Source organism: Chelonoidis abingdonii, chromosome 16, assembly GCF_003597395.2.
Source record: "Chelonoidis abingdonii isolate Lonesome George chromosome 16, CheloAbing_2.0, whole genome shotgun sequence".
Classification (NCBI taxonomy): domain Eukaryota; kingdom Metazoa; phylum Chordata; order Testudines; family Testudinidae; genus Chelonoidis; species Chelonoidis abingdonii.
The window spans coordinates 19,051,924-19,072,592 of NC_133784.1; the positions used below are offsets into that span (position 1 = coordinate 19,051,924).

Here is a 20,669-nt window from a genome sequence, read left to right on the forward strand (position 1 = left end):
CGGGGGTTGGGGGAGGCGGGCATGTGGGCTCCCGCTTGTGGGGTGTGTGTGTGCGCGCATGTATGGGCTTCCTCGTGGTTGGGGTGCTCAGAGTGGGAGCGTCACGCACACAGGCTCCTGGAAGGGGACAGGGGCACTAGATTATGTGGGTTCTGAACTGGGGATATGTGTGGTTGGTTATGCAAGTTTTCAGGGGGTCTCTGTGTGTGTGGTGGGGTTGCCCTTCAGGTCTCATTGGGGGAGGGTTCATAGTGGAGCGATGGGAGGTTAATCATCATGGGCCTTGATGAGGGCTCATGTGTGTGGGGCTTTACTGGGGATTAGCCATGGAGAGGCACTCTTGTTTGAGGTGTAGTTGTGATGTGTATGGAAGTATGGCTGTGGGGGGGAGGGGGGTCAGGTCGCAGGATTTTCCTGCTTGTGACATTTTGCGGGGGAGACATCAGTCTTTGGGTTGGGATGGGCATTCAGGTCATGGGGGTAGCCTGCAGGATTCTGGTTTGGGGAACTGGGTGGGACTTGAGGAGTCTGTCAAGAGAGTGCTCAGCTTCAAGGGAGTTTGGTAATACAGGGTTCTGGCTAGGAATGTGCCATTTTTGGGGAGGCAGCTGGCCATGGGGGATTCCAGCTGCTTTTGATGGAGGTGAGATGATTACAGAGTTTGCAGTGGGCTTAAAGGGGTTCTCCCTGTGTGGGGTTCCTAGTCAGGGTGCTGTATGGTAAATTGCTGTGGAGCTGGAATGTTTCAGTTTATAGCCCTGGAGGTGTTGGATCTGGAGACGGCATAGATAATTATTAAGGGTTGAGTGAAGAAAACATTAGGGTGTATTAGCGCGTGAGGGCTTGCAGTGAAGCTGGATTGTGGCCCTGCTGGCTCAGTGTCTGTTGCCAGGCCAATTGGAATGTGTATGGATAAGATTTAATGCCTATTGTATGATACCATATAATACTGGTGTTTCTGCAGTCTAACATTCATATTTATAATAATTGCTAATATAGGTGTAAAGCTTGTATCTTAGGTTATATAAAACTTGTGTATTGTTTTTGGAATGGCATGCAACCATAGTCCTGGGGTGTCAGACTTTCAGTCTGCTTGATAAACTTCTGTAATAGATTAACACTGCAGAAATTAAGTTTCATTCTGGTTTTTGTAGGTATGAAAATAGACTTTTGAATGTAACCTGAGTTTCAGATTAACACAGCATTTCAATGGTCTGTAGATGCATTGAGCTGCCTTGTCTACTGTCAGTACCCATGAGTTCACATAATTGAGATGTGCAATTGCTTTAATAATTTGGACACATGGTGCAATTGTGTACATATCAGATAATTGCACCATGCAGATGGCCAAATGATGAGTGGAAAGGACTGGGACTGAAAGAGTACAGTATTTTCTCTCCTGAACAGTGCTGAATACAGCAGTAATTTTATAAATAGTTTAATGCATCATTCGACACTGGATCCTTGTACAAACTTATTGTCAGTAGTGACATATCCTCTATGAATATGGGGAAGAATTTGAGTCTAACTCTGTAGCCCCAGCGCCTAGGAATAAATTGTAACACATGATGCATATGTACTGGGGGGAGAGTTAAACTTGTGTTCACAAAAAATTCTGCTTTTTTTGACTCTTGAGTAACTAACTGCAACTGTTAGTTTCTTTTAATGTAGTTATATATGTAGAACCTTATTGAAATGGGGTGGTGTAATAGACATTTGAAATTGAGGAGATTAAGTTGTAGTTTGAAAAACCTCATTCTGAAACTTTTCTCAGAATTCCAAACCAATATTTATACTGCCTCCCTTACTATTGGGAGGACATTGCTAATTGTTTCATGAAACAAACATGCATCTTGTTTGTAGGTTAATTAAGTCTGTTCTGTACAGCCGTGTAACCTGCAGTTACACTTTTATTCTGTCAACAATGCAAGGGGATCTCTGTCTGGTCTTGTGAGTTTGTATTTGGATCTGTGGCCTGTATAGTCAAGTCAGACTATTACCCTTTTTGGTGGAGCAGAAGTGATGTCTGTAGTTAAGGTTTTTATCATTTGTTATGGTACTACACCTAGGGCCTGATCAAGATCAGGGCTCTGTTTTGTTAGGTACTGTACAGACATACATGAAGAGACAGTCTCTACCGCAAAGAGCTTGCCATCTTTAAAAGAGAAATTGGGCAAAGGGTCAGTGTGAACATAATCTGGACTGTGGAAAAAGTTGATCTGGTCTCTTATTAGGACAGCATCATCTTTGAACAGTATTGGGACAGTGAATGGGATCAAGTGAGGTATTAAGCCCAATATAATTTTCTAAATGGGGGACCAAAAAATGGAGGGTAATATAGATGATATGGTTTCTGCCCCCATACTGGAGGATGGTGAAGGCTGTTTTCTAGCTTTTTGTTAGTGGATCATGTCAACAGTGTTGGGAGCTCTAGCTTAGATTGCTCTCTTTTTATCCTTCTTGAGCATAAAGTCTATTACAAGATCTGAAAAGCAAGTGGGAAATCATTGGTTCACTGTCAGACTGGGAGGATGGAGATATACCTATCTCATAGAACTGGATGGGACCTTGAAGGGTCATCGAGTCCAGCCATCTGCCTTCACTAGCTTCACCAAGCACTGATTTTTGCCCCAAATCTCTCAGTGGCCCCCTCATGGATTGACCTTACAACCCTGGGTTTAGCAGGCCAATGGTCAAACCACTGAGCTATCCTTCCCCCTTAATGTATCTAGTGGGGTCCTGCAGGGGTCTGTCCTGGATTCAATACTATTCAATATTTTCATGAATGATTCAGATAATGGACTGAAGAGTGTGTTTATAAAATTTGCGGATGACACCAAGGTGGTAGGGGTTGCAAGTATCTTACCCTGACAAATTGGAGAATTGGTCTGAAATCAACAAGATGAAATTCGGTAAAGACAGGTACAAAGTACAGGTGAGCTATTTCTACACTACAGACCTTACAGCTGCACCACTGTGTAGCTGCTCTCTGCCAGCAGGAGAGTGCTCTCTCTCCGGCATGATTGCATCACCCCTAATGAGTGGCAGTAGCTATGTTGGCGGGAGAGTGTCTCCTGCTAACATAGCACTGACCACACAAACACTTCTGTCAGTGAAACTTTTGTCAGTCAAGGGTGTGTTTTTTTTTCACACCCTTGACTGACAAAAGTTTTGCTGTAAAAGTGCTAGTGTAGACAAAGTGTTAGGAAGAAAATATCAAATGCACAGCTACAAAATGGGTAGTAACTGGATAGGCAGTACTACTGCAGAAACGGATTGGGGTTATAATGAATCACGAGTGAACATTAACCTTTTTTGTAATTACATCACTTGGTTGGCACATGTCATTCTGAGGAGTTGTGACCCTTCCTGGGAGTACCCATAGTTGTGAGGCACCTTGCTACCACCTACACTTAGGGCTGGGGGGGGGGGGGGGGGATATGGGATCGAGCTAAGCTACGCAACTTCAGCTATGCTATTTGTGTAGCTGAAGTCGAAGTATCTTGGTTCGACTTACCTGGCCGTCCTCACGGGGGCTAGTTGACTGCCACGGCTCCCCCCATCGACACTGCTTACTCCTCTTGCCGAGGTGGAGTATGGGCGTTGATTCACGGGTCGATTTATTGCATCCAGATGAGACACGATAAATTGATCCCCGATAGATCGACTACTACCCGCTGGATAGGCATACCCTTTGTGTGAGGAAGCCTTGCCGTAGCCTGCCGGGGATCAGCTCCCCAACTCCTCCAGCAATGGGTGCATCTCCCTGCAGTATTTACTGATTCACTGCTTCCAAAGAAGCAATATTTCCCAGCTTAGCGTATGGCTACACTGGCACTTTACAGTGCTGCAACTTTCGCGCTCAGGGGTGTGAAAAAACACCCCCCTGAGCGCTGCAAGATACAACACTGTAAAGCCTCAGTGTAATCAGCGCTGCACGCTACACCCGTAGAGGATGTGGTTTACATGCAGCACTGGGAGAGCTCTCTCCCAGCACTGGCGCTCTGACCACGCTGCGCTTCGAAATTTCAAGTGTAGCCATACCCTTAACAGTTTTACCTTAGATCACTGCTCCACTTAACTCACAGCACTTAGATCTATTTATAGTGAAATCAAGGGTATGTTTATTTAATGAAGCATAGAGATTCAAGTAATAGTGAATAGAAGTATTCAACAGGTTATGTGTAAAATAAGGCTGTGAAGCGATTGAAAGGGTTAACCATGTGATTAAACAATATTACAGTACTATTATATAAATATTTTTGGATGTTTTCCACTTTTTCAAATATATTAATTTCAATTACAACACTAAATACGAAATGTACAGTGTCACTTTATTTTCAATTATAAATATTTGCACTGTAAAAATGAAATAGTATTTTTCAATTCACTTAATACAAGTACTGTAGTGCAATCTCTTTATCATGAAAGTTGCACTTACAAATGTAGAATTATATACAAAAAATAACTGCATTCAAAAATAAAACAATGTTGAACTTTAGTGCCTACAAGTCCACTCAGTCCTACTTTCTGTTCAGCCAATCAAGTTTGTTTACAGTTGCAGGAGATAATGCTACCTGCTTCTTGTTTACAGTGTCACCTGAAAGTGAGAACAAGTGTTCACATGGCACTGTTGTAGCTGACTGTCATAAACAAATAGTTAAGTGTTAATGCCTCTTTTACCTGTAAAGGGTTAAGAAGCTCAGTAAACCTGGCTGACACCTGACCAGAGGACCAATAAGGGGACAAGATACTTTCAAATCTTGGGTGGAGAGAAGTCTTTTGTTTGTTGCTCTTTGTTTTGGGTTTGTTCGCTCTTTGGGACTAAGAGGGACCAAACAATCCAGGCTCTCCAAATCTTTTCTTGAATCAGTCTTCATGTTTCAAAATTGTATAGTAATAGCCAGGCAAGGTGGATTAGTTTTATTTTGTTTTTTCTCAACTTGTAAATGTCCCTTTTTTTGCTGAGAGATTTCTTTGCTTGCTGTTAACTTTGAACCTAAGGCTAGAGGGGTTCTCTGGCTTTATGAATCTGATTACCCTGTTAAAGTATTTTTCATCCTGATTTACAGAGATGATATTTTTTTTTCTTCTTTAATTAAAAGCTTTTTCTTTTAAAGAACCTGATTGAATTTTTCCTTGTTTTAAGAAGATCCAAGGGGATTGGATCTGGACTCACCAGGGATTTGATGGGGGGAAGGAGGAGCGATGGTTAATTTCGTCCTTGTTTAAGATCCAAGGGTTTTGATCTGTGTTCACCAGGGACTGTGAAGCTCTTAAGCTGCCCAGGGAGGAGAAGGTTTGGGGGGGACAAGAAGTAATCCAGGACCACTGAAATTCTGGGAATGGTGGCAGAGGTACCAGATCTACGCTAGTAATTAAGCTTTAGAAGTGTCCAATGCAAGGTTCCCACATTTGTACCCTGAAGTTCAGAGTGGGGGAAGGAAACCTTGAACTGACTGTGCAAGAATTTACGGCCAGGAGTGGCTGAAGATTCATATGTCCCTGGTCATGCCTCAACACCATTTCAGAGGACTTGTGGTTCCCCCCCATTTCTAATGATGGTTTCCGAGTCAATAACAGTCCAAAGCAGTGCAGCATCAATCGCATGTTATTCTTCATCTGAGTTCAGATGCCACTTAGCAGAAAGAAGATTGATATTCGTTGTTGATGATTTGGGTTCTGTAGTTTCCCCCAATTCTTGGGTGTTGCTCTTTTAAGACTTCTGAAAGCATGCATCCACACCCCATCCTCATTCAGATTTTGGAAGGCACTTTCAGATTCTTAAATCTTTAGTCCGAGTGCTGTAAACTATCTTTAGAAAATCCACATTGGTATCTTCTTCACGTTTGTATCAAATCGTGCAGTGAAAGTGTTCTTAAATATGACAAGATGCTGGGTCATCATCCTAGACTGCTATTACCATACATGAGCAGAATGTGGGTGAAGAGACGAGCAGGAGACATTACAATTCTCCCCCAAGGAGTTCAGTCACAAATTTAATTAATGCATTATTTTTTTTAAAGAGTATCATCAGCATGGAAGCATCTCCTCTGGAATCGTGGCCAAAGGATGAAAGTGCATACAAATGTTCAGCATATCTGACACGTAAATACCTTGCAATGCCAGCTACAAAAGTGCCATACAAATGCCTATTCTCACTTTCTGGTGATATTGTGAAAAAGAAGTGGGCAGTATTATCTCCTGTAAATGTAAACAAATTTGTTTCTCCATGATTGGCTGAACAAGAAGTAGGACTGAGTGGATTTGTGGGCTCTGATGTTTTACATTGTTTTGTTTTTGAGTGCAGTTATGTAACAAAAAATCTACCTTTCTAAGTTGCGCTTTCAGGATAGAGATTGCACTATAGTACTTGTATGAGGTGAATGGAAAAATACAATTTCTTTTATTTATCATTTTTACAGTGAAAATATTTGTAATAAAAATATAAAGTGAGTACTGTACACATTGTATTTTGTTGTAAGTTAAATCAATATATTTGAAAATGTAGAAAAACAGCCAAAATATTTAATAAATTTCAACTGGTATTCTATTGTTTATCAGTGCAATTAAAACTGCAATTAATCACAATTAATTTTTTTAATTGTGATCAGTGTTCCCTGTAATTTTTTATGCGCATGTGCGGAATGAATTTTATATGCACCAATAAGGAGGTGATGTTTGATGGGGGTGGTTCTAAGGGCTTCGTAGTGTGAGAGAGGACTCTGGTCTGGGGCAGAGGGTTGCGGTGCAGGGGGGCTCTGGCTGGGGGTGTGGGCTTTGGGGTGGGGCTAGGGATGAGGGGTTCAGATTTTAGGATGCAGGAGGGGGCTCAGGGCTGGGGCATAGCCTCTCTCACCACAGCAGCTTGGGGCTGGGACAGGGGAGAGGTGCTTCTCCATGGCTGCTGCAACTTCTGCTCGGCTGGGGGAGGGGCTCCTCTCCCAAGCTGTGGCGCCCCGCGGCAGCTATAGTGGGGTTGCGGGAGAGGCACCTCTCCCTGGCTGTGACAGCTCTGGCTCTACCGGGCTGGGGGAAGGGAGCTTCTCCAAAGCTGTGGCAGCTCTGGTGGGGCTGGGCTGGGCGGGAGGAGGGGTGTCTCCCCCTGCCTGTGTGGCCCTTGATTGCCTGCTGCGCAGTCACGCAACTTACAGGAAACTTAGATCGTGATTAATTCTTTTGAGTTAATTGCGTGAGTTAACTGCAATTAATCAACAGCCTTAGTGTAAAATAAAATTATAACATGCATTCTAGAGCGTAGACTTCATTAATAAAATAACCTCGTATCTAATAGAGTATTGGTCACCAAAAATCCTAGTAGCCCTTTACAGCCAATCTGTAAGTCTGAGACATGTACGCCGTCAGTTTACCTCACAGACGTTAAGGTCAGACGAGACCAACAAGATTATCTCGTCTGACCTCCTGCACATTGCAGGCCTCAGAACCTCACCCACCCACCCCTATAATAAATCTCTAACCTCTGGTTGAGTTACTGAAGTCCTCAGATCATGATTTAAAGACTTCATGTTGCAGAGAATCCACCATTTCCATTAGTTTAAACCTGCATGTGACCGGTGCCCCATGCTGCAGAGGAAGGTGAAAAACCCGTAGGGTCGCTGCCAATCTGAGAAACCACCTAGGCAAAGGTTTCAGTATGTCTCTCTGTACTCCAAGCCTTTGTTTTTATTCAGAAACAGTACATCTGCTGCTGTTTATTTCTTCCTGTAAATTTCCTCTTAGATTTTGCAGTCTCTCTGCCCCAGCTCTGTATGCACATGGAGATGTCAGTTACCTATGCCTGAAAGGAACATTTTTGCGGTATGTCTTCTCCTGGTGACCTGCCTTAACTCGAGGACTTAAGAACATATTTTTCAGTATAATACTCCTTAAATATTATCCGTATGTACGTTTCACAATGATTAAGATGCCCAGCAGGCAGCGGTGTCTTGGTGGAAACTTCACATGCAGCTTTGGTAAACTATTATGCAGATATCCAACTCGGGGGATCCCTGTAAAACTATCTGCTAGTTGGGACCAAGGGATCCCTAGGTCACAGATGTGTTAAGACGCGTGTCTTATGTAGGACATGGAAGGTAATTTTTCCACTCTATTCAGCCCTGATGAGGCCTCAGCTGAAGTACTATGTCCAGATTTGAGTGCCACACTTTAGGGAAAAAATGGACAAACTGGAGAGAGTCCAGAGCAGTGTTCCCTCTAATTTTTTCCACCCATGTGTGGAATGAATTTTGTTATGTGCACCAATAAGGACGTGATGTGTGACACATCACCTTCCTATTGGTGCATGTAACATAATTCATGGGGTGGGGCCAAGGGGTTTGAAGTGTGTGTGGGGGGCTCAGGGTTGGGCTAGAGGGTTGGAGTGCAGGGGTGTGAGGGCTCCAGTTGGGGGTGCGGGCTCTGGGGTGGAGCCGGGTATGAGGGGCTCAGGGCTGGGACATAGGGTTGGGTGCAGAGGTGAGGGCTCTGGCTGGGGCTGCTGGCTCTGGGATGGGGCTGGAGATGAGAGGTTTGGGGTGCAGGAGGGTGCTCTGGTGCCTCTTCTCGCTGCGGGAGCTCTGGGGCTGCAGGATAGGTGCCCCTCCCTGGCCTCAGCAGGTCTGGGCTGAGGTAGGGCTGCTCCAGCTGCACCTGGATCTGCTCCGGCTGGCTTGGGCCACACCATTCTGGGGTTGGGCTGCACCGTTTTGGCAGGTCTGGGTGCCCTGGCTGTGGCAGTTCCAGGTCCCAGGCTCAGTTTGGGCCAGTGGAGGGATCCCCTGGGTGGGTTCCCTGAGTGCCTGCATGATGCTAAATAGGCTGTTGCGCAGCATACAGGAAACTTAGGTCCGGAGGAGAGCAACAAAAACTATAAAAGATTTAGAAAACCTGATCTATGAGGAAAACTTTAAAAAAAAAAAAAATTACTTTTAGTCTTGAGAAAACAGGTGAAATGAGTGGGAACTGAAAACAGTTTTCAAATAAATGAGAGATACTATGAAAATAAGTAGGTTCTTCTGAAAGAGAAATACTGTTTCTTTGAAGTTTCATATCTGTTTGTCTGATCCATTGCAAATTTTGTACCCCCTCTGTCTATTACTCCCCCGCCCCCCGAAAAAAAAATCTGACGAGACTGCATGCAGAATGTCAGATGAAATGAATCTTTTTCTGTCGAAGCTGATGGGTGGACAGTTAACAGCTACTTTTTAGAATTTCTTCACTCCACATCTTGTTACTCTTCTCATACTTGCCGTGAAGAAGGAAGACTTCTATCCCTAGAGAATATAACTATGCTTTAAATTGTCTGCATTATGTTATAAAGTAACAAATAATTCATGTTTCTGGAGTAAATTGGCAGGGCTGGGCATAGGAAGCGGGAGCCTGAGATATCAGTGGCTAGAGGAAAAGGAAGGAAACGGTTGATAATTTCTGATCCCCTTCTGTGATGTATTGTGGGGGAAGTGTTTTCTAAACTGGACGTGATTATAAGGGGGCTGATATGAGGAAATTCTGGAGAGATAAGGTGGGTGAGGTAATATCTGTCACTGGACTAGTTTCTATAAGTGAGGCAAGCTTTCGAGCTACAAAGAGCTTTGTCAGGTGCTGAGAATTAAGTAGAGCAGTGATCTAAGGGGTTAAACTGGTAAGCTGGGGAGTATTGCTTCTTTGGAAGCAGTGAATCAGTAAATATTGCAGGTGCCCTGCAGACCAGGGATTGGACACTCCAGGGAGATGCACGGAGGGCTGAAGGGATGTGGTGTGTCTGTTGCCAACCTGTAGAATGACAGCTGGGCCTGTGAGAGCTAAAGAGCAGGACTGGTTGCCGTGGCTGCTCGAGTTGGGGAGCTGACTCCTGTCAGGCAGACACAAGGCTTCCTCACACCAAAGATAGGTGGTAGTGAGGTACCTCACAACTTTGGATACTCCTAGGAAGCATCACAACACCTCAGAATATTAGCTTTTTTTTGTAATTGCATCACATGGTTCATGTTCACATAAGGAAATTCTTACAGTAATGGCAAGGGAAGGAGGGTGAGCATGAGGAGCAGTGCCTTGGACAGGTTGCTATCAGTCCTGCCCTTTCCTTTTTTTCCTCGTTCGCCGGGAGAGTCAAGGGCTGTTGGTCCATTCACTGACTCCCTCTTTTCCGCTGTCCTATTTGTCATTCCCTCCTGGGCCCTCAAAGGGGTCATTCATCCTCCTTCACTTGAGAGGTCCCTTTTCTCTGTCTCCACTAGGAAGTTGTAGGGGAGGGAAGAGAATAAAGGTAACATAGTGTTTATAATTTTTATATTTGAGTCCCATATTGTTGTGTTCAGCTGGAACCTCCTGAATGTTGGTTGTAGCTGGAGTGATAGCTGCTCTTTTTAAGGGAGTTATAAATCAAGGCTCTGTGGAATAATTGGACTAAATTCTAATGCAACAACTCTAAATTCCTCAACTTTAATATTTTTTATTACTGTGTAATATCCTGCATTCCTGTCCCCTTCACATGCACTATGGCTCACAGTTGACAATGCTAATTGGTGTAAAGCTCATTGATATTTTTAAGGATAGGATTTTTTGTTGTGCTCTCCAGGTGGCCTGGCACCACTCCACAAGCCTTGGCTCCTATAATTTTCTGCAGTCTGCCTGGTTCAGAGCCACCTCTCCCCTTTGTCCCTGTGTACATCAAGGATGGAGGGAGTTGGCTTCAGAAGCTTATCTTTCCAGGCAGCCTAGCTTCTGGTTGTCCTACTGGACTTCAGCTCTGACTCTCCAACTTCTTGCTGCCTGTTGCCATGGACGCTGTTCTCACTGTAATCCGTGCAGGGAACTCTAGAGACCCAAAGGCCACTGCAGCCAGGGAGACAGAAAATACATTGATGAGCACTCGGCTTCAGCAGAATGGGAAATTGTGAAGCAAAAATGCTGAATTTTGTGGTATCTCCCCCCCCAAAAATGCCATGGCCAAGAATCAGAGTCTACAGGGCTCTGATTGAGATGAATGGGAATGTTCTGATCTCTTAAAGCTGTTGTTTAATGCTATGTACTTTCTCAAGAGGGTATCAGTACTTTGGCTGGCCAAGCAAAGTGAGGTCTAAAATTCAATTTGATGGTATTTTTCTGTCTGAAGAATTTTGAAGGCCATATCAGTTCAATTCCAAAGTTTCAGGGACTGTTCATGGTTTATTACAACAACGTGTAACCCACTAACGCTCAGTTTTGCCCTATGACTATATGGTTGTTAATGGGCCTCTTTGCCTTGAAAGGAATAGATTGTGTCAACTACTTATGCTAAGCTATCTGTTCTACCTCATGTTTACTCAGAGTACTTTTCCCAGACCTGAAGAAGATCTCTGTGTAGCTTGAAAGTTTGTCTCTCTCCTCAACAAAAGTTGGTCCAATATAAGATATTACCGCACCCACTTTGTCTTTCTAACATCTTGGGACCAACACGGCTACACCACCACTGCATAGGGACTGTTCTAAATATCAGTAGGCAGAACTTTGTTGATTTTGGTAAAAACTTTGAATGTGGAAAATGGGGGACACAGATTAGCAGATCCAGCTGCTTCAATCACCTCTGTAATTGTAGAACCAGTTGCTGGCAGTCATCAACACATTCCAACATAACAATATACTCACCTATCTCAGCTGTGCTGATTCTTCCAATATAGTTTCCAAAAAGGTGGACATCCTGAAAGATTTCCCTCACAAACAGAAACCAAAGAAATGAAAGTAGTGATAGAGAGGAGGGATTGGAGGTGCCCACAGTGCTCATGGCATGGAGAGAAGGGAGAAACAGGGACCTTGGCATGAGAATGGGGAGGTGGTAACACACCAAACTTATGGCATGGAAGAACAAGGGGGAGATGGTATAGCGTGAGGGGGACATGAAGGACAAATGCCTGGTATGTGGCAAGGGGAAAATGCAGGAGGCATACAAAACCCCTGCCATGGTGGAGGAGGAGGAGGAATGAGGAGTACATAACTCCTGAGGGGGAGGGACGGCGGCAGTAGGGGAACCTGGTATGTGCAATGTGCTCTATCTACAGAAGCAACAAAGTGTGTAATCCTCTAGTTACCCTTGAGTCATATTTTCAAATTATCTTCACAATGGTAAGGACAAGAAATGCTTTTTTAAAATGAAAGCTGAGATTCTGGTGCTTAGTTCTGTGGCAGCAGGTGAATTCAGTTTTTGTGGAATACATAGGATTCTGTTTTTATAAAGGCTGTCAAAAAGAATGGATTGGTGCTTGGTTCTACCTCTGATATTTTGGTGAAACTTGTACAAATGGAGACTTGAGTACAAGTGCCTGTTCATCAGTTTCATGTCAGCTGGACTCTACCAAAGCTGACAGAGACTGCTATGTGTGGAGCAATTTAATAATCAAGTATTCGGCTTTTGAGGGGGTGAGGGAGGCATGAGTATTGGGAAGTAATTTCACCATCTCCTGCTGCTTCCAGAGTGATGCTATTAAATAGTGTTTGCAAACAAGAAACTGGATTTTGATTTAACATGTTCACACCACTCTTCTTGTGAACATAAAATAGTTATCAGTGAAAGTAGGGTAGCCACCACTGTAGAATTTCATCTGGAAATTGTAGAGGAGAGTGAAGACTGAGTTGTAGAAGAGGGAGGAGGGGGAAAAGAACAAAGGGGAAGTTTATATGACATCAGGAGTTACAGGAGGGGATAGACAGGTGTAGGGCAAGAAGACTTGTGAGCCTTAGTGTAGACTCACTTCTTTAAAGTTACTAATAATGAGACATTTGGTATCAGCACCCTTTTAGTGTGAGGAAGTTGAGCCAAGGCACTCAGCAGAATGATGGTACCCTTCAGCACTGTGTATAATGCAGGGCAAGAAGGAGAGCAGTCAGCAAGGCTGTAATTTCAAGATCCCTTTAATACTGGAAGAGACCAGCTGCTGTCTACAGTAAATAGACTCTTAGGGCCGGTCTCTGCCCACAGTCCTGCTCTGGAAGATGTACCCTTTTGCAGCGCTTGTTTGCAAAATATAAAGATTAATCTTTGCATTTGTAATCCAGTGCAACCGAAATTACAAATACAAAAACAAAAGAGCTCACTCAACAATATCCTGTGTCACTTCAGAGGAGAATCACCTTTTCCTCTCCTTGGCTGTAAGTCCAGCTCCACTCTTGCTGTCCTTTTCTTCTTTTTGGCTTGGAGCACTCCTTAGATTGTGTTCGTGTGGTTGTATCTCTTTGCACCAAGGTTATCCATAAGCAGGGTTTCTTCACCTGGTGGACCCTCACTTGTCCATTAGGCATCTTTGGACTGTGTTTGTTCAATAGATGTTCAAACAGTTATTCTCTCTGTTCATGTGCTTTAGGTCCTTTTTGGGTGGCCTTTTCGTTTTAATGTTTTCAGGATCTGTTTTTGTCTCTCTCAACTTTTTGATCAATTCCCTTTTTCATCAATTCAATTTCCTTTCAGTTTTTCCCCTTGATGCTCTCTCTCCTATACATGAGTAGATTTTATTTCCCTCTCCTTCGTTCTTTAACAGTGCTTCCATGCCCAGGTGTACTTTTTTCTTCTTCTCCTGACCTGATGCCTTTCCTATTTTCCTTCTTTTCTCCTTCTCACTCCCTACTTTTATTCTCTGCTAGCTCATCATGTAGATTCTTCTCCTTCCTCCCTCTTATCTCTCAGCCACCCTTCAGGTTCATTCTGAGCCTCTTCCCCAGCCTGAGCTGCGCTCTCATTGGCGCGCTCTCTCTCTCCCGTGACAGTATTCTGTGCTGCTGTATCAGTTTTAGCAGGTGCTAGTGCAGGGGTCGGCAACCTTTCAGAAGTGGTGTGCCAAGTCTTCATTTATTCACTGTAGTTGAAAGTTTTGCATGCCAGTAATATGTTTTAACATTTTTAGAAGGTCTGTATGTCTATATTATATCTATATATAAACTATTTTTGTATGTAAAGTAAACAAGGTTTTAAAAATGTTTAAGAAGCTTAATTTACAATTTAATTAAAATGTAGATCTTATCAGTTTAGTGCAGTGGTTCTTAACCTGGGGTGCATGCAGAGCTTTGGAGCTGTGCTCCTGTCGTGCTCCAGCTCCAGGCAAAAATCTGCAGCTCCACTGTTCTGGGGCTGCTCTGCGCTCCAGCTCCGGGCTCCACTCCAAAGCCTTGGGTGCATGCATCCCCTGGGGGTGCAAGATGCCCTTTCTGGGCGTGGGAGACATGCGAGATTTTTTAGAAGATAAATAATTGAAAACACAAATTAAGCATAGGCACATAAGTACAACTACTTTGTTTCATCAAACCTATGTATTTATTAACATTATACATGTTTTAATGATTACTGTAATATACAAAGTTTTCAAGTTTTTAAGGTAATTGTAGTGTAATTTTTTATAAGGGCTGCAGAGCCCTGGGACCAGGCTAGGAGCAGAGCCCTGGGCTGGCTGCCGGTACCCCAGGCCGGCAGGAGGGCTGAGCAGGGCCGGAATCCCAGACCAGCAGCGAGGTGAGCGGGGTCGGTGGCTGGTATCCCAGGCTGGCAGCAGGCTGAGTGGGGCTGCCGGCCTGCTCAGCCACTGCTGGCCAGGGGTTCTGTTCACTCGGGCCAGCAGCAGGCTGAGCTGGGCCAGTGGCCGAGACCCCGGCTGGCAAGGGACCGGCGGCCGGAACTCCAGACCATCAGTGGGCTGAGCAGGGCTGGTGGCCGGAACTCCAGACTGTCAGCAGGCTGAGCAGGGCCGGTGGACGGCTTCTGCCAGCTGGGGTCCTGGCTGCTGGCCCCGCTCAGCCTGCTGCCACACGGGGGTTCCGTTCACCCAGGCTGGCAGTGGGCTGAGCAGGGCCAGGAGCTGGGATCTCGGCTGGCAAGGGGCCAGTGGCCGGAACCCCAGACTGACAGTGAGCTGAGCATGGCTGGCGGGCAGAACCCCAGACTGGCGGCGGGCTAAGTGACTCAGCTCACTGGCGGTCTGGGGTTCCATTCACTGGCTCCTGCCAGCTGGAGTCCTGGCTGCCGGCTCCGTTTAGCCTGCTGCCGGCCGGGGGTTCCGTTCATCCAGGCTGACAGCGGGCTGAGCAGGGCCAGGTGCCGGGATCCCAGCTGGCAGCAGCACGCCAGTAAAAATTGGCTTGTGTGCTGCCTTTGGCATGTGTGCCTCCTGTTGCCAACCATTGTGCTAATACAAGGGTCAAGATTACTACACCAGTGGCCACTCCCTCAAGCATTGAGGGTAATATCATAGTGCAGAGGTCGGCAGCCTTTCAAAAGTGGTGTGCCAACTCTTCATTTATTTGCTCTAATTTAAGGTTTTGTGTACCGGTAATACATTTTAATGTTTTTAGAAGATCTATCCCTATAAGTCTATAAACTATCGTTGTATGTAAAGTAAACAAGTTTTTAAAAATGTTTAAGAAGCTTCATTTAAAATTAAATTAAAATGCAGATCTTATCAGTTTAATGCAGTGGTTCTTAAGCAGGGGTGCACGCACCCCTTGGAGCAGGGCTGATGCAAGGATATTTTGCGCCCTAGACGAAACTTCCACCTTGCGCCGCCTCCCCCTCTTTGAACATCAGTTCATTGAGGGGCAAATCCTGACGAGCCTTTATAGACCCCAGGGGCCAGCCATGCCCAGGGGCTGCTCCCTATACCAGATTTCCCCATCCCTGCCCCCTGAACTCCCCTGGAGGTTGCACAGCCTCCCCCCGTGAGCCCTCCCCACCCTACCCACGTGGCCCCACCCCAAGTCCACTCACTGGCTTTGCTGGGCTTGGGCCGCTGCAGCAGCTTGGCAGGGAGAAGCCGCCTTCCGGAGGCACCGGAGAGCCAGAGAGTCCTGCTTGTGGCGGCAGCAGCGAGCCTCAGCCCTGGAGGAGTCAGTGTGGTGCAGGGGGGCAGCAGCCCTGCAAAGGCGGCGGCACTGCTAGTGGGAGCAGCTGCATCCCCCCACCCCTCTTGCCCAGGCTGTGGCCCGGCAGGCTGGAGTGGATGTATGTGGGCGCCAGCCCCCATGTGTCCCCCCCCGTTTTCCCCTTGCCTAGAGTTATCATATTTCAACAATCAAAAAAGAGGGGAGAGCCCTGCCCTATCCCTGCCCCCATCCACTTCCTCCCACTTCCCACCCTGATTGCCCCAGTCAGAACCCCCAACCCCCCCTGCTCCTTGTCCCCTGAATGCCCCCTCCTGAGACACCCCCCCTCAACTGCCCCCTTAGAACCCTACCTGTCCCCTGACTTCCCCAACCCTTATCCATACCTGCGCCCCCAGACAGACCCCCAGGGACACGCCCCATCCAACCACTCCCTGCCCCCTGACAGGACCCGCAGAACTGCCAACCCATCCAGTCCTCCCCCCTGACTGCCTCCTGGGACTCCCCTTACCGGGCCCATGCCTGTCAGTCGTTGGCTCCATGTGGAGGCAAAACTCCATGTGGAATGCTGAGGCAGTGGGACAGAGGGAGCTGCGGCAGGGGCAGGGGCAGCGGCGGCTCACACTTCTGGGAGCCACAGAACATGAGCGCAGTGACGGGGGACCAGGGGGGTGCACCTGCCTGGGCTGCAGCCCAGTGCCCCCCCCGGGCGGGCTTCTGCAGCAGATGCATGCGGTCGGTGGTCCCCGTGCACTCCACGGCTTCCCCTCTCGCTGCGCTTGGGCTCTGCGGCTCCCAGGAGTGTGAGGAGCCGCTTCCCCTTGCGCAGCGGGCTCAGGGCCCTGCGCCCTGGCGGCTCACACTCCTGGAAGCCGCAGAACCTGAGTGCGGTGAGGGGGGGAAGCCAGGGGGCGCGCCGGCTGCCGGCCCCACTCAGCTTCTGCCGTCCTGGGGTTCTGTTAACTCAGCTGGCTGCGCACTGAGGTTGGTTGCCAGCTGTGCACGGTGGTAGGTTGCTGACCCCTGTCATAGTGTTTTCCCCAGGAATTCAAATAAGTGGGGATGTTTGAATTTACAGGAAGAGTTGGAAAATGACTAAATTGGCAACACTGCACCAGCTGACGACTGGGGGGATGTAGGGAATGCTTGTGCTATCTAGCATTTCCCATCTGTTCAACTGATTGGTAATAGTCCCCAGGTAGAAAGTGTGCTTTCTTCATAAGGCATTTGGCAGGTTTTAGTTTCTTGCATGGGGCATGCCTTGGAGAACATATTACTATTCACCCTGTGTTATCCTCATCTTCCCAACTGCTACTAGTGGTTATGCGGTCAGTCTTTTGATAATTAGACAGAAGCAGGGATTTAATAATTTTGATGAAAGCCTCAACATAGCTTTTGTAGAAGGAGGTCTGATGGCCGGTGTCCATAGCTCCTGCTGTATCCTAAAGCTCTTTGGAATAATCACTGGAATGGGTTCAGCCTAGGTGATGGGGCAGCTACATGGAACAGTTCCTGTCCTGCATCTCTCTTGAGGGATCTTAAGAGACCTCTTAAGGGGTCTGTGTTAGCAGTCACTGGAACTGTATTCTGTAGCCACCCATCTGCTGTTTGTGAAATGGTGGCTTCATTTGAATTCTGCAGGGGAAACGTTAATGAACTCAAAATCCTTCAGGCTGCTCCACAGTACCTGGTCTTCCCATGTGAGCAGCTGCTACTGCCCTTTCATCTGACTGGGATGCTGCTGCAAGAGTTTAAGATAGGGCCCCCTTGCATATACTTGGTCTGTGTTTTAATTTTTGCTTTTGGTAGGGTGTCTGCCTCAACAGGAGGAAGGTAACCAGGTTATTGTCAAATCTGCAGTTCACATATGTCGCTATGTGCTCTTGTTCCTGAGGTGGTGGTTACCTCTGAGATTCCACAATGTGTTTTTGCCTTGTGCTGCAGTTATGTTATCATTTTACTGGCTGTATAACTTGACCATAGAACTTTTCATTAATAGGCAGATCAGCCCAGTGATCCAGCTAATGCTAGTTAAGCTCTGGTCTCTAGATGCCACATAGTCCTTTCAAGAGGCCAATCTGACAAAATGAAATACAGGCTACTGTCTTTCTGGGTCTGTGAACTCTTGCAGCACAATGCATTGTATAGCCCAGAAGGCAGGACAGTGCTTATTGAGCTGATGCAACATGTGGAGCATGCAGTTTGGTTGTGTCACCATCTCCTGCTTCTGATGCAAGAGAGTCAGCGTCATCTGAATCTCTTGGAGAACATTACATGCAGCGGAAGACCAGCTGAAGTGCATGCAGGCAAAAAAGAGGAGAAGAAAGAGGGTGGCTTTGTGGTTAGGGTACTGGGCCTTAAGAGATCAGCCTTCAGTTCCTAGCTGAGAGAGACATTTCATGTGTGGTTTTGTCACAGTCACATAATCTCTCTACACTTCGGTTTTCTGTATGTAAATTACAGGGATATTAGGATAAATTCATTAATGTTGATCATTCATTAATCATTGATGATCTCAAATAGTATCGTGATGGAGGCCATATAATTATGAAGTCAGCATTTGGTGACTTCCCTTAGAGAAGCTCTGGTGCTGCTTGATTGAGGGAGTGCGAAGCAGGATATGAATGCGAAACATCTGACATGGACTGCTGCTTGACGCTTTGTCCTCTGTCAGAGGCCATAAAAGCTGCAGGAGAGCAACCATGCATGGATGATAGCATGCATTTCCTCCAATACATTGCTGACAGCATGCCGCTTCTCAAAACCACACATGTAATGTATCTCATGCTGGCAAATCAGTTTGCCAAGGCTGACCTGCTGTAATGAACCTGTAATCTGATGCACTCCCCCCCCCCCTGCAACAACTGTTGCCAGTTGTATTGCATCCTTTGCTGCTCAGCAAAGTTCTTCCATAGCCTTTTTTTGTTTGGGAGGGGGAACTGCTTGGCCTTGGATCTTCTGGATTTGACTGTAGCCAGCAACTTCTGGACATCCTCATCTTCCAGGTGGGAGAAGCATCTTTTCAGAGGCAGGAGTCAGTAAGTGCCTCTTCAGATGTATTTTTGACCTTTCTCAAACTTCTGTGAGTGTCTGCTGTTCCATCCTAGGTAGCTGTGGGAGTGATTGTTGTCTGCGTCCATTGCCTCACAACGGTATCTGCTTGCCTTGACAACGTTGTGCAGTGCTGATGAGCAATTCTCCAGCTAACTCAGGCTGTTGAGACTGCTCACTCAGGTGTATCTATATCACTCTCACCTCATTTATGTCCTTGAAATGGTTTTTCATATGTGTGATACCCAGCTGTTTAAGGTTCAAACCATAGCCAGCCATCTGCTGACATATATTGGACAAATTACCCATGTGTTTCAGAGTTGAAATATCCAGTATCACATTTGTCCTTCATCAAGCGCTCTGCTCTGTTCTGCTAGTTGTCTATGTAGTGCTGGAACACTAAAGACAGCCCTGTGGGAATTTTAAGCAGTGCCACTACTGCACTTTGGAACATCTCCTGTTCCACTTCTGTAGTGCCCTCTTCTGTCTGCCCCTGCTTGGTATGCAGCTCTGCAAGTATGTCAACCATGAGAGAGAACCTACTCTCTGCCTGCTAGTACCAACTTTTGTGATAACTCCATAGACAGCCCATTGGACCTTTATGTTTTTTCAGAAGTAATTATCATATGCACTCTCTATTTCCTTTAACTCTTCCCTTCTTGATCTTTCCCACTTTGAAAACTATGCCACGATGAGTGGAACCCTCTTCACTTACACTGGAGGATTCTGTGTTCTCCTCTGGTTGATCAGGAGCCTGCAGTACATACTCTGTAGTGATGTTCCCTTTTTTCCAAGCCTTGGCTTCCTATTTTTAGCAGTCCATTTGTCCAAAAAAAGACTGCTGTGCATTTATGGGTTAGTCTTGTTGTCAGGGATGAGGAAGATGCTATCTGTGCTGGTGGTACTTAAGTCAGAGCCTCTTCTGGTCTTCTGCACAAGTAATAAAAGTGTTTTTGGCAGACACCTTTCTTGTATTCCTATGAATGTATCCCATGGTTATGCTGATAATCAGACCAAAAGAGGAATCTTACTTGTGCGAATGAAACATAGTAGGGGGCTAGACTTGCTGTGGATGTTCTCCTAGCCTCTGGAAAGAGATCCAAAGCAGACTACCCTGTGATCTGATGTATCCTACCCGATTAGAACTGTGCACTATTGTGGTGCTTATATAACCAATTGTGAGCAAGATGTTTGTTTGTAATCCAAGTGCCTCTGGGTAGCACAATAAACATGATAGACCACTTGAATGGAAATGTTTCCATACATGGCCAGCCAAGAGCTTATGCCAGAAATTGTGCCTGGGTTAAAAATTAATGTTGTACATTGATTTTTTTTTTTTTTTAATTACAGCTCTATTGATTTGTAGATCTTCAGTGTTTTCTCCTTTCTAATTGGAATGTGAATGGTAAATTAGAATACACAGTAGGTGGGAAGTGTGGTATTAATGACAAATCTTAAATTACTATCCCCTGCCATTCTGACAATCTGATTTAAAAAAAAAGTTGAATAGTTTGGGACCTATTGAGGTCAGTGGTAATTGGGACAAAATACAACATGATTTTACAAAAGATAGATCGTGCCAAACCAACCTGATCTCCTTCTTTGAGAAGGTAACAGATGTTTTAGACAAAGGAAATGCAGTGGATCTAATTTACCTCAATTTCAGTAAGGCATTTGATATGGTTCCACACGGGGAATTATTAGTTAAATTGGAAAAGATGAGGATCAATATGAAAATTGAAAAGTGGATAAGGAACTGGTTAAAGGGGAGACTACAACGCGTC

General features: G+C 45.7%; 1 protein-coding gene across 3 annotated transcripts in view; it reads left to right on the forward strand.

Moving 5' to 3' along the window:
• The window catches only part of RBM6 (RNA binding motif protein 6), a 152,565-nt gene that overhangs the window by 644 nt on the left and 131,252 nt on the right, over positions 1-20,669 (forward strand). The window contains exon 1 of one of the 3 annotated variants that reach the window (XM_032781479.2): positions 7,717-7,818. The exons of the other annotated variants lie outside the window; for them this stretch is intronic. The gene's annotated coding sequence lies outside the window, so the exon portion shown is untranslated. Of the gene's footprint in view, positions 1-7,716; positions 7,819-20,669 lie in introns of those variants that run through there. 3 annotated transcript variants of the gene reach the window in all.